The 11862-nt window shown below is 35.6% G+C and overlaps 1 pseudogene; it reads left to right on the forward strand.

Moving 5' to 3' along the window:
* Positions 1-11862, forward strand: part of LOC135198982 (CD109 antigen-like) — a 66858-nt pseudogene that overhangs the window by 27593 nt on the left and 27403 nt on the right.

Genomic DNA, 11862 nt, shown 5'->3' on the forward strand with positions numbered 1-11862 from the left:
TGTTCAATTTTGGTACTGTTTTTTTTTCAGACATTCTTTTCATGTGGGTTAAGTCTGGTCTAAATGGCTCTCTCCCCTCCCGTATTTGGATGTTGTCTGAATTTACTTTGCCCTTGTGACAAGTATAATTTAACTTGCAGGCTGATTAATGGAACCTGGTTACAGTATCCTGCAGTACGAGAGTTTCACATCGCAACTTCAATAAATCGTTCGTCGCAGCGGACGACTACAGTCAAGTAACAACCGCCTACAATGTGAAAGGAATTTCATGGACTTCTTCGACCAATACCGTATCTCGTCGTTAATCTCGACCGACACCGTATCTCGTCGTTAATCTCGTTTTGATGCGGAACGCTCCGGCGGCTGTGGAGATCGACTACGAAAGGACATACTTCCGACAATTACGACCCGAAGGATATTCAACTCTACTTTGCTGGCGAGGACTCGTGCTGGGATGTTTTTTTATTCATCGCGAACGTAATCGTGTAGCTTAGGATGCAGAGAATAAGTATGAGCGCAAAAATAGAACGTTGGACCCGCCCAGGCAAATTTTCCCTTGTTTTAACCCTGTTGAATAGGCCGTTTCATTGGGCTATAGGTGGTTGTCTGGAACTATGTAATGGACGAAAAGTTGTTCGAACGCTAGTTAAAAGTAAAAAAGTAAGTGAGTATATAACCTAAAGGTCATGTATCCTATATTATAAAGTATCATTGTATCTATATATAATTAAATCAATCAAATAGAGTTGAAATATATCTTGACGTGTACGCAATAGGATCTCTTATATAATGATCATAAATAACAGAATCTAAATATATCTTTGCGTGTATGCAATAGAATCTATTTAAAGTGCACAATAGGTATATTAATCATAATATATGATCCCATACATATGGTATACAACAAATCAGGTAGCCTATAATCAATCTGTTACCTTTTATCTTACCAATATCTGCAGTCTTTTATTTATGAGTTAGTTATATGAAATTAATGAATCAGATATAACATTTATCATAAAAATCAACGAATCAATCAGCATAAACATTATAATTTTATCAATTCATATATGAAATTTTTTATCAGTTAAAATATGATTTTTATCATGTTAATCTTCATTCTATGCAATTATCAGAGTACATTAGTATTTTCTGTAGCATATGTATCTTAATGAGATGAAGTGAAAAAACTGTATCATTATATATCACGTGATCACTATTATTTACCAATATCATTGTTTTTTATATTTTTATTACTTGAATCAATTCATGTACACCATGAATTTTTATTTACTATATATATTTATATATATATTCACATAGTGTCTGTATCACACTCCTATAAGTCAATGCAAGTCAAGTTTGAGTAATATTCAGTTGTTGGTTTTGGTAGCTGACCGAGGTGATGTAAGTGTTTACATAATAAAAATATGGAATGTTAGTCCATATATATAAAAGTCTAAAACTAAAGAGGTCAACCAGATTGCTTGCAGGAATGTGATCAGACTAGAGACGCTAAAGATGACGTATACAATAAGTATGTAGGCTAAGATACATGCCGTCACTGTAGTCATCAATTGTTTATAAACATTAGTCCAAGCTCCCCTGCTTGAGACAACTACCCCGACCTATAATTCAAACGGCCTACGTGATCTGTAGCGTGTCTCATTTGATTGTGTGTTCGTATGTAACTATGTCATCTGAATAGTATTGTTTTTCATAGTTCGAGCTACTATCTGCTTCCTTCATAACTTGTAACAGAGATGGTAGACGGGCAGAACAGAGTTAGTGATCGTCATTAGAAGACCTGTATCTCTTTACCTAAGCTTTATCATGTAGAGAGAACAGAAGTAGCCATCATCATTTGGCAGAAGCGATCAAGCTATCGTCATAGAAGACTTGTACAATCATATCTGATCTTCAGCATGTAAAACTTCAAGAATATATATATATTTTTATACTTCGTGTTTTCTACAAGAACCTCCTCACCATGAGTTTAACACATCGTCGTAATAACCAACAAGATAATACTGACTTCGTAAGTGATCTACAAACCTCCAGACACTCCATTGAATATGGAAGTACAATACCAACCGACTTAGCGTATAGATTATCGCAAGTCTAACATTACCTCATAGGGCGCCTTATCATACAAGGCACAAGCCCTAATATATATATATATATATATATATATATATATATATATATATATATATATATATATATATATATATATAGATATATATAGATATATATATATATATATATATATATTATATATATATATATATATATATATATATATATATATATATATATATATATATATATAAGCGAATACCACAGGATAATAATAGTCAGAAATCCAAGCGCTTTCATCTTAACTCAGACATCGTCAAGGAGTAATGAAGTACAATTGGAGATAAAGGTCTCAGGTACAAAAACAAGATCAAGAATACCAGATGGTTAATTGTCAAAAGTGTAAAATTAAAAGAGATAATCCAGGATTATCTGATATCACACGGTCACAAAACCTAACCGAAACTGCAAAGTATCTTTACAGTCCAAAACATGTAAAAACTGAATATATTAATTTTGTTGCTTATATTTATCTACAACTTTTTTCATAATGAAAGCATCAAGTTTAAATAAACCAAGACTTAAATTTAGAACATTTCTATTATTTGACTTGATGAAACAAGATTCAATGATATTCCTTTTAACTGTGTCATTACATGGGATTAAGGCTCTTGCTTGACTCAAGTTAATAGGATGGTCTAAATCTCTCATATGTACGAATAATGCATTCGATATTTGCCCAGTTCTCACAGAATATTGATGTTGCTTGAGACGTTGTGAAAGAGATTTACCGGTCTGTCCGTAATAGACTTTATCACACTTTTTGCTTTTTAAGGAATTTCATATATGCAGCCTGGAAGATCTTTAGGAGAATTTTTTATTATTAAACTCTTGACATTAATATTACTGAAAATAACATTTATGTTAAATAGCTTTAAAATTCTAGGAATATCTAAAAACCTTTCATCATAGGGTAATTTTAGAATGTTATGCTTACTAAATTCAAGTTTGTCATTACTTGAATAAAATGTTTTTTTAGCTCTTTTCCATGCCACCATCTATTAAAAGTCCTTGGGTATTTAAGTTTCAATGCAATATCATTAAATAGTTTTAATTTCAGCGTCATAAACTGCGGGCTACAGACACGTAAAGCCCTTAAGAACATCCCAGAAAAAACAGAGAATTTAACATTTTGATGGTGATTGGAGTAGTAATGAACAAAAGAGGCAATGTTAGTTGATTTTCGAAATACTGAGAAAGTGAAATTTCTATCATTTCTATGGACAATTACATCAAGAAAATTCAAATTACAATTTCTTTCTCCCTCTACAGTAACTTTTATAGAAAGGACTAAATTATTGAGATTATTAAGGAATTCCTGGAGATTTTCGTGAACTGGCCTGGCCAAATACAGAGATATCATCCAGATATATAAACCAAATAACTTTTTGGGGCAAAATTCTTAATAAGAGTTTTGTCTCAAAAAATTCCATGTAAATATTACTAAGGACAAGAGATAAGGGATTACCCATAGCCATGCCAAACTTTTGTACAAAAATTCCCCATTAAAACAAAATTTACTACCTTTGATACATAACCTTATGAGATTAATGAGGTTTGCTACACTTACGGGAATGTCATGATGCTCCTAATTCCTCCTCCAAATATTCAAGTAAGTCATCTACAGGCACTTTTGTAAATAAAGAGACAACATCAAAACTAACCATATTAAAATCAAAATTCAAATTTAAACTATTCAATTTGTTTATAAAATCAAACATTGTTTTTAACATTCGTGTTAGAAATGTTTCCCACCGAAGGAGTAAGAATTTTTACAAGCCATTTAGATAAATTATACGTAACTGAGCCCACTGAACTAATGATGGTCTGATAGGGTTATTGATTTTATGTGTCTTGACTAAACCATACATATAAGGTAGGAAGGTGCATTGCGGTGTAAACTGTTTAATTAAATGGTCCAAGCCCTTCAAAATGTATTTAATTTGTTTATTAAAATGGGAGTTCACTGTCTGTGTAGGGTCAGACCTCAGTTTCGTATAATTATCAGTAACATTTAGCAATGTCATTATTTTACTTATAAAGTCACTTTTATTCATTATTACCACTGCATTAGATTTATCTGCTTTTGTCACTTTCACTGTTTCATCTTTTCTAATTTTTCTTAAAAGCCTGGAGAAATCTCACGGGTACATTAGGGGGAGGAGGGTTACTCACCGCCCCATACACATACCTTTACAAATATTGATATCATCAGGGCATAGGTTTTGATTAAATTTTCTAAATAACAAAGGATTTTGAGATGTCGACACAGTCCAGGTTTACCATTAAATACACCAAAGCTTAACCATATCCCAAAGCCGCTGTCGTAGCACTATCCCACTGGTTTGTCTGATAAATTAATCATGAAGTCCACGTTGGCATGCTTAGTCCAGTCGCTTTCTGCAATAAGATTTTTCAACTTGACTTGAAGCTTCCTTTCAAGACAGTTGCAGCACTTTCTTAATTTTCCGTAGCAATAATCCAGCATCCGATTCTTCCAATCGACAGGAACCGTCTGATTAAAGCCATAGCGTCTGCTTCTAAGTGTAGGAAAACGCATCATCTACTTCCACTTTTGTGATGTTGATGTGTTTCTGAGTATGATGCGTTGAAACTCGTCGAAAGGTCGCTCTGCTAGACGAAGAATTCTCACTGGTAAAAATCGACTTGGGCATCACTTGCTCGTTCATACACGTCCGTAGAAAGTCGAGTCGGAGTTTCAGTTTTGTGAGCGATGATAAAAGCATTACAGAAGGATGTCACGAATAGAACAAGGCTCGGAAAATTCAAAGAAAAGGCGTAGAAGTTGCGTGTGGTTTCCATTATGCTTAAAAAATCACTGTAGATGCACGTGACTTTCATAAATAAGCGAATACCACAGGAAAATAATAGTCAGAAATCCAAGCGCTTTCGTCTTTTTAAGACATGACATCGTAATGAAGTACAATTGGACCTTTATCTCCAATTGTACTTCATTAACTCCTTAACGATGTCTGAGTAAAGACAAAAGCGCTTGGATTTCTGATTATCATTTTCCTGTGGTATTCGCTTATTTATGAAGTCACGTGCATCTACAGTGATTTTTTAAGCATAATGGAAACCATACGCTACTTCTACGCCTTTTCTTTGAATTTTCCGAGCCTTGTTCTATTCGTGACATACTTCTGTAATGCTCTTATCATCGCTCACAAACTGAAACTCCGACTCAACTTTCTACGGAAGTGTTATGAACGAGCAAGTGATGCCCGAGTCGATTTTACCAGTGAGAATTCTTCGTCTAGCAGAGCGACCTCCGACGAGTTTTCAACACATCATACTTCAGAAACACATCGACATCACAAAAGTGGAAGTAGATGATGCGTTTCCTACACTTAGAAGCAGACGGTAGGCTTTAATCAGACGGTTCCTGTCGATTGGAAGAATCGGATGCTGGATTACTGCTACAGAAAATTAAGAAAGTGCTGCAACTGTCTGAAAGGAAGCTTCAAGTCACGTTGAAAAATCTTATTGCTGAAAGTGACTGGACTAAGCATGCCAACGTGGACTTCATGATTAATTTATCAGACAAACCAGTGGATAGTGCTACGACAGCGGCTTTGGGATATGGATTAAGCTTTGGTGTATTTAATGGTAACTGGACTGTGTCGACATCTCAAAATCCTTTTGTTATTTAGAAAAATTTAATCAAAACCTATGCCCTGATGATATCAATATTTGTAAAGGTATTGTGTATGGGGCTATGAGTAACCCTTCTCCCCCTAATGTACCCGTGAGATTTCTCCAGGCTTTTAAGAAAATTAGAAAAGATGAACAGTGAAAGTGACAAAAGCAGATAAATTTAATGCAGTGGTAATAATGAATAAAAGTGACTATATAAGTAAAAATAATGACATTGCTAATGATACTGATAATTATACGAAACTGAGTTTCTGACCCTACACAGACAGTGAACTCCCATTTTAATAAACAAATTAAATACATTTTGAAGGGCTTTGACCATTTAATTAAACAGTTTACACAGCAATGCGCCTCCCTACCTTATTAATGTATGGTTTAGTCAAGACACAGAATCAATAACCCTATCAGACCAATCATTAGTTCAGTGGGCTCAGTTACATATAATTTATCTAAATGGCTTATAAAAATTCTTACTCCTTTGGTAGGAAACTTTCTAACACGAATGTTTAAAAACAATGTGATTTTATAAACAAATTGAATAGTTTAAATTTGAATTTTGATTTTAATATGGTTAGTTTTGATGTTATCTTTTTATATACAAAAAGTGCCTGTAGATGACTTACTTGAATATTTGGAGGAGGAATTAGAACGTCATGACATTCCTTAAGTGTAGCAAAACTCATTAGTTTCATAAGGTTATGTATCAAGATAGTAAATTTTGTTTTAATGTGGAATTTTTTGTACAAAAGTTTGGCATGGCTATGGGTAATCCCTTATCTCCTGTCCTTAGCAATATTTACATGGAATTTTTTTTGAGACAAAACTCTTACCAAGAATTTTGCCCCAAAAAGTTATTTGGTTTATATATCTGGATGATATCTTCTGTATTTGGCCAGGCCAGTTCACGAAAATCTCCAGAACTCTTAATAATCTCAATAATTTAGTACTTTCTATAAAATTTACTGTAGAGGGAGAAAGAAATTGTAATTTGAATTTTCTTGATGTAACTGCCCATACAATGATAGAAATTTCACCTTTTCCAGTATTTTCGAAAATCAACTAACATTGCTTCTTTTGTCTTTTGTTCATTACTACTCCAATCACCATCAAAATGTTAAATTCTCTGTTTTTTTCTGGGATGTTCTTAAGGGCTTTACGTGTCTGTAGCCCGCAGTTTTATTGACGCTGAAATTAAAACTATTTATGATATTGCAATACCCAAGGACTATAGATGTGGCATGGAAAAGAGCTAGAAAAACATTTTATTCAAGTAATGACAAACTTGAATTTAGTAAGTATAACATTCAAAAATTACCCTATGATGAAAGGTTTTTAGATATTCCTAGAATTTTAAAGCTATTTAACATAAATGTTATTTTCAGTAATATTAATGTCAAGAGTTTAATGATAAAAAATTCTAAAGATCTTCCAGGCTGCATATATGAAATTCCTTGCAAAAAGTGAGATAAAGTCTATTACGGACAGACCGGTAAATCTCTTTCACAACGTCTCAAGCAACATCAATATTCTGTGAGAACTGGGCAAATATCGAATGCATTATTCGTACATATGAGAGATTTAGACCATCCTATTAACTGGAGTCAAGCTAGAGCCTTAATCCCATGTAATGACACAGTTAAAAGAAATATCATTGAATCTTTGTTTCATCAAGTCAAATAATAGAAAATGTTCTAAATTTAAGTCTTGGTTCATTTAAACTTGATGCTTTCATTATGAAAAAAGTTGTAGATAAATATAAGCAACAAAATTAATATATTCAGTTTTTTACATGTTTTGACTGTAAAGATACTTTGTAGTTTCGGTTAGTTTGTGACCGTGTGACATCCGATAATCCTGGATTATCTCTTAATTTTTACCCTTTTGACAATTAACCATCTGGTATTCTTGATCTTGTTTGTACCTGAGACCTTTATCTCCAATTGTACTTCATTAACTCCTTGACGATGTCTGAGTAAAGACGAAAGCTTTTGTATTTCTGGCTAATATTTTCCTGTGGTATTCGCTTATTTATGAAGTCACTGCATCTACAGTGATTTTTAAGCATATATATATATATATATATATATATATATATATATATATATATATATATATATATATATATATATATATATATATATATATAGGTTTAGCCCAAATTATTATTCTTGTATTCGTAAAAAAAATTCTTCCCTATGCCAGAATGATAATCTTGCCAATTAAAACTCCTTGTTAATATTCATTACAAAAAGCTAATTTACTTCCAACTTCATTAAAGAAATTGAAATATGAACCTCTTCATACTTTAAGAATGAATCAGATATGTTATTATCTGTTTATATGTTTTTTCATTTATTTTTTAGGAGGCCGGAGTGTATGTTATAGCGATCGACGCTGGAAACAAGGCCGTGTCGGTACTATTATCAGTATGATTATGGATGTAAGTATCTGTTTTGCTTTTCATACCTAGTTTTTTGTCTCTTGCTTCACTTGTGTTAATGCAATTGATTAAATCGCAAGGGAACAGTTCAATCAAGTGTTATTTAGAACGTGGAGGATGTCCGTTTCATATCTATTCGTGACAAGACAAACCGCAGACGGCACGGGGGAGAGCAGACCACCTCAGTGGCCAAATCCAGGATCCAGTGGGACGAGGAGTGATGGGAAAAGGCTTGGCTCAACAGTTTTAATTTATTTATTAAGTTACTCTTTTCAATAGGTGGTGGAATTCTCTTGTTTTCAGTAAATTCCCTTTACTTCCTCTGACTTCTTCCTAAAGAACACCTTAATATTCGTTTGGAAACTTGAAGAATTTCAAGTCAGTGGTCCCTCTTGTGGGTTTGTTCCATATGAATAGGGTTTCAATCTGTTGAGTAATTATTAACAGTAATAACCGGTTTCCGTTTCTGCAGAGAAGAGAGTTACAATTCGAGGATTACCGACCATCACTCTGCATTGCTTACCGACTGTTAACATCCCAATTATTTTAACGTTTGCGCTGAATTAATAAGAGGCTTTTCCAAAGGCTGTTTAGGTTTGGTCTTCCTCACGTTGTCTTTGGCATGAATGTTTATAAACCAATTACTAATTACTTTTATGCTGGTGGTAATGAGCAAGATATTTGCTGAGCCATCATGACGTTAACATCAGCTGTGATTGGGCATCACATCATACGTAAACAATGTATGTAAATATGTGTTTATACATATATATATGTGCATAGTTTTGTTTTCCACATACACTGCAAAGTTTTTTGTATCACAAACATTAAGCTACAAATGTCGTTTAATATCAAATTCACTCAGCCTTGGAGTAAACACAACAAACTGGGAGAGAAATTTACAATTGATGATCATTTCGCCAATCCTCCACTCAAAACTAGGATTGATATTTATGTTAACACCAATGTCGATTCTATTCAGATTTCCTTCTTGTTTAGACGCTGACTATGGCGATGTGTGTGGAGGTGGAGGGGGATTTGGAGCTGCCAATGGCGGTGTGGGTGGAGGTGGAGGTGGAGGCGTATTAGAACTAGCCCCGACAGCTCCAGCGGGAGCTCCCACAGCATCTCCCGATGGAAATTTCAAATGTCCTTCTCATTTTTAGACGCTGAGTATGATAATGTGGATGGAGGTGGAGATGCAGGTGGAGTTGGCAATGGCGGTATGGGGTGAAGGGGTATTAGCCGAAAGTCCGGAAAAGTGGAACTGGAGAGGACCTACTTGCCCGAAACGTGGCTGTGGGAAATCATTGTATTGGGTAGGTTTGAATTCAGTCAATATCCTACTCTTACAAAAATACCTCATGTGGTGCACTGTAGTCATTACTTAAAGTTCTTTGTAGCGTCCCTTCCTTAAGCTCCAGTCGGAACACCCCTTTCATTTTTTTTTACTGTACCTCCGTTCATATTCTCTTTTTCCATCTTGCTTTCCACCTTCACCTAAACAATTGATTCATATTGCAACTGCGATGCTTTATTTACTGTCACACAATTCAAACATTTTTACTGAAATGTCAGTTTCAGCTCTATGTGACCTCATAGGTCCCAGCTCTTGACCTTTGGCCTCAAATCTATATTATATTTTTTTCTATTAAACATAAGGGCAAACCATTATTCATTTATCTCTTTGCTATTACGGAAGTCTTTTACCCATCCTTAAAGGCTTCTGTATTTGTGTAATATTTGCTCAACTAGAATAAGCATTAAACTGAAGCACTGCGAACGCCTTCCGACCCTGTTCACAGCGAGAGTGGCGAGACAGCGAAAGAGGTCGAACTCCCGGCAACGGTGACGACGTGGGGTGGGCGAGGCCGTCTGTATCCATCCGGAGTTGGGCATCGGACTAAGCCCCAAGTCCTCCATCACCTCCTTCGTGCCCTTCTTCCTGGACCTCAGTCACCCAGCCACCGCCCGCAGGAACGAGAAAGTCCCCGTCCTGGTCTCCGTCTTCAATTACTGACCGAAAATCTGCCTGTAGTGATGGATCCTGAGAAAAAGACTTGCATTTCTCCCAGGGAGATCTTAGTGTCAATAGTTCGCTCTTCTTTTTAATGACCTATAGCTGCTAGTTTTCCTTGTTGTTTCCAAAAGATAGTGTGATTATTCTATACCCATGCTTGGGCCCTGTAAATATAAACCAACCACTCGTTACAGAGTCCACGCTAACATATAAAAGGAAAAGGATTTCCATCCCAACAGGTGACCGTTGAGTTGCTGCCAAGTGCTGAACTCACGGTCTCCGACATATTCGACGAAGACCTGTGTCTCTGGCAGAGGAAAGGAAGTGATGAAGTTCCTGGTGGTGCCTCTGGAAGCCGGGACGTCAACCTCACCTTCAGTGCCTCCATAGACACTGCCGACGGAAGTTGTGGTGGGACAGTTGATATAGCAAGGAGGTACATAAAAGGAAAGAGGAATTTGGGCTTCCTGTCTCATTTGGCCGAGTTTCGGCTCAAACTGTGTTAGATGACGTTCTATCTTCATGGGGATACATTGAAAACAAAACAAAATAGATACATTTTACTTAAAGACTGAATATTTCTAAACTTTATTGGCAGGTAAGTGAAATGTTTTACATATATGTAGTATTAATATACTAATATCGGCCTTCTTTCAGTGACACTGTCATTCGCCTTTGAAAGTGAAATTCGAAGGAATAACTAAAGCATCAACACATGGGCATTACTTGTGTGCAGTAAGTGATGAACTGCTGGAAGATTTCATTGCGGAAAATAATATGTACTACAACAAGATGTAAAGAGAAGTAACGAGAACTTTCATTTGGCTATACACATACATTACTCTGTTGTTAGTAATGTGTGACATATATAAGTTCAACACTGCATAAGATGGTTACTTGAAGTAGGTTTTTATTTGTTTGGGCAGATGAAAGCTCCTTTACATGGCCCGTCAAGAGTTACCCAGGATCAGTCAACGGCTCAGATAAAATTTCCATCTCTGCTTCCGCTGACCTCTTAGGACCGACCCTTGAGGTATGAATTCCTCCTAGTTGCTGGAGTCAGTATATTCATTGTTACTATAAATATCACATCTAAAAACTTTGACAATGCCATTCCTGTCACTTAACCCATCAGCACTTGCTGTGGTGATCCATTTGCACCTTTTTTTTTAGAACCTGGGAAACCTAATCCGAATGCCTTATGGCTGTGGTGAACAAAATATGCTGAACTTTGCCCCAAAACATATACGTGATGCAATACCTGGTATCGTCAGGTCAGCTCACTCCCAGCGTCAAGGATCAGCTTCTGAACTATATGAAAACAGGTAAGCAACTCCTTTTGTTAGTGAGGGTATGTCTGGTAATGGTTTAGATTTAAGAACATCATTTATATTTCAGCAGTCTGTGAAAATTGCAATGTGGTGTATGGCAATTAATGTAGCATTCCCGCATATTTTACAACCCTGCATTAGCGTGAGCAGCATTACCAGCTATAAAGCGTGATCCCAGCTAAATAGTGCAAGCGAAGCAGACATTTGGTATCAGGCAAAGCGACAACTCCAGTCTCCAGCAGATTACGAAACTTGAT

Source organism: Macrobrachium nipponense, chromosome 25 (assembly GCF_015104395.2).
Source record: "Macrobrachium nipponense isolate FS-2020 chromosome 25, ASM1510439v2, whole genome shotgun sequence".
Classification (NCBI taxonomy): domain Eukaryota; kingdom Metazoa; phylum Arthropoda; class Malacostraca; order Decapoda; family Palaemonidae; genus Macrobrachium; species Macrobrachium nipponense.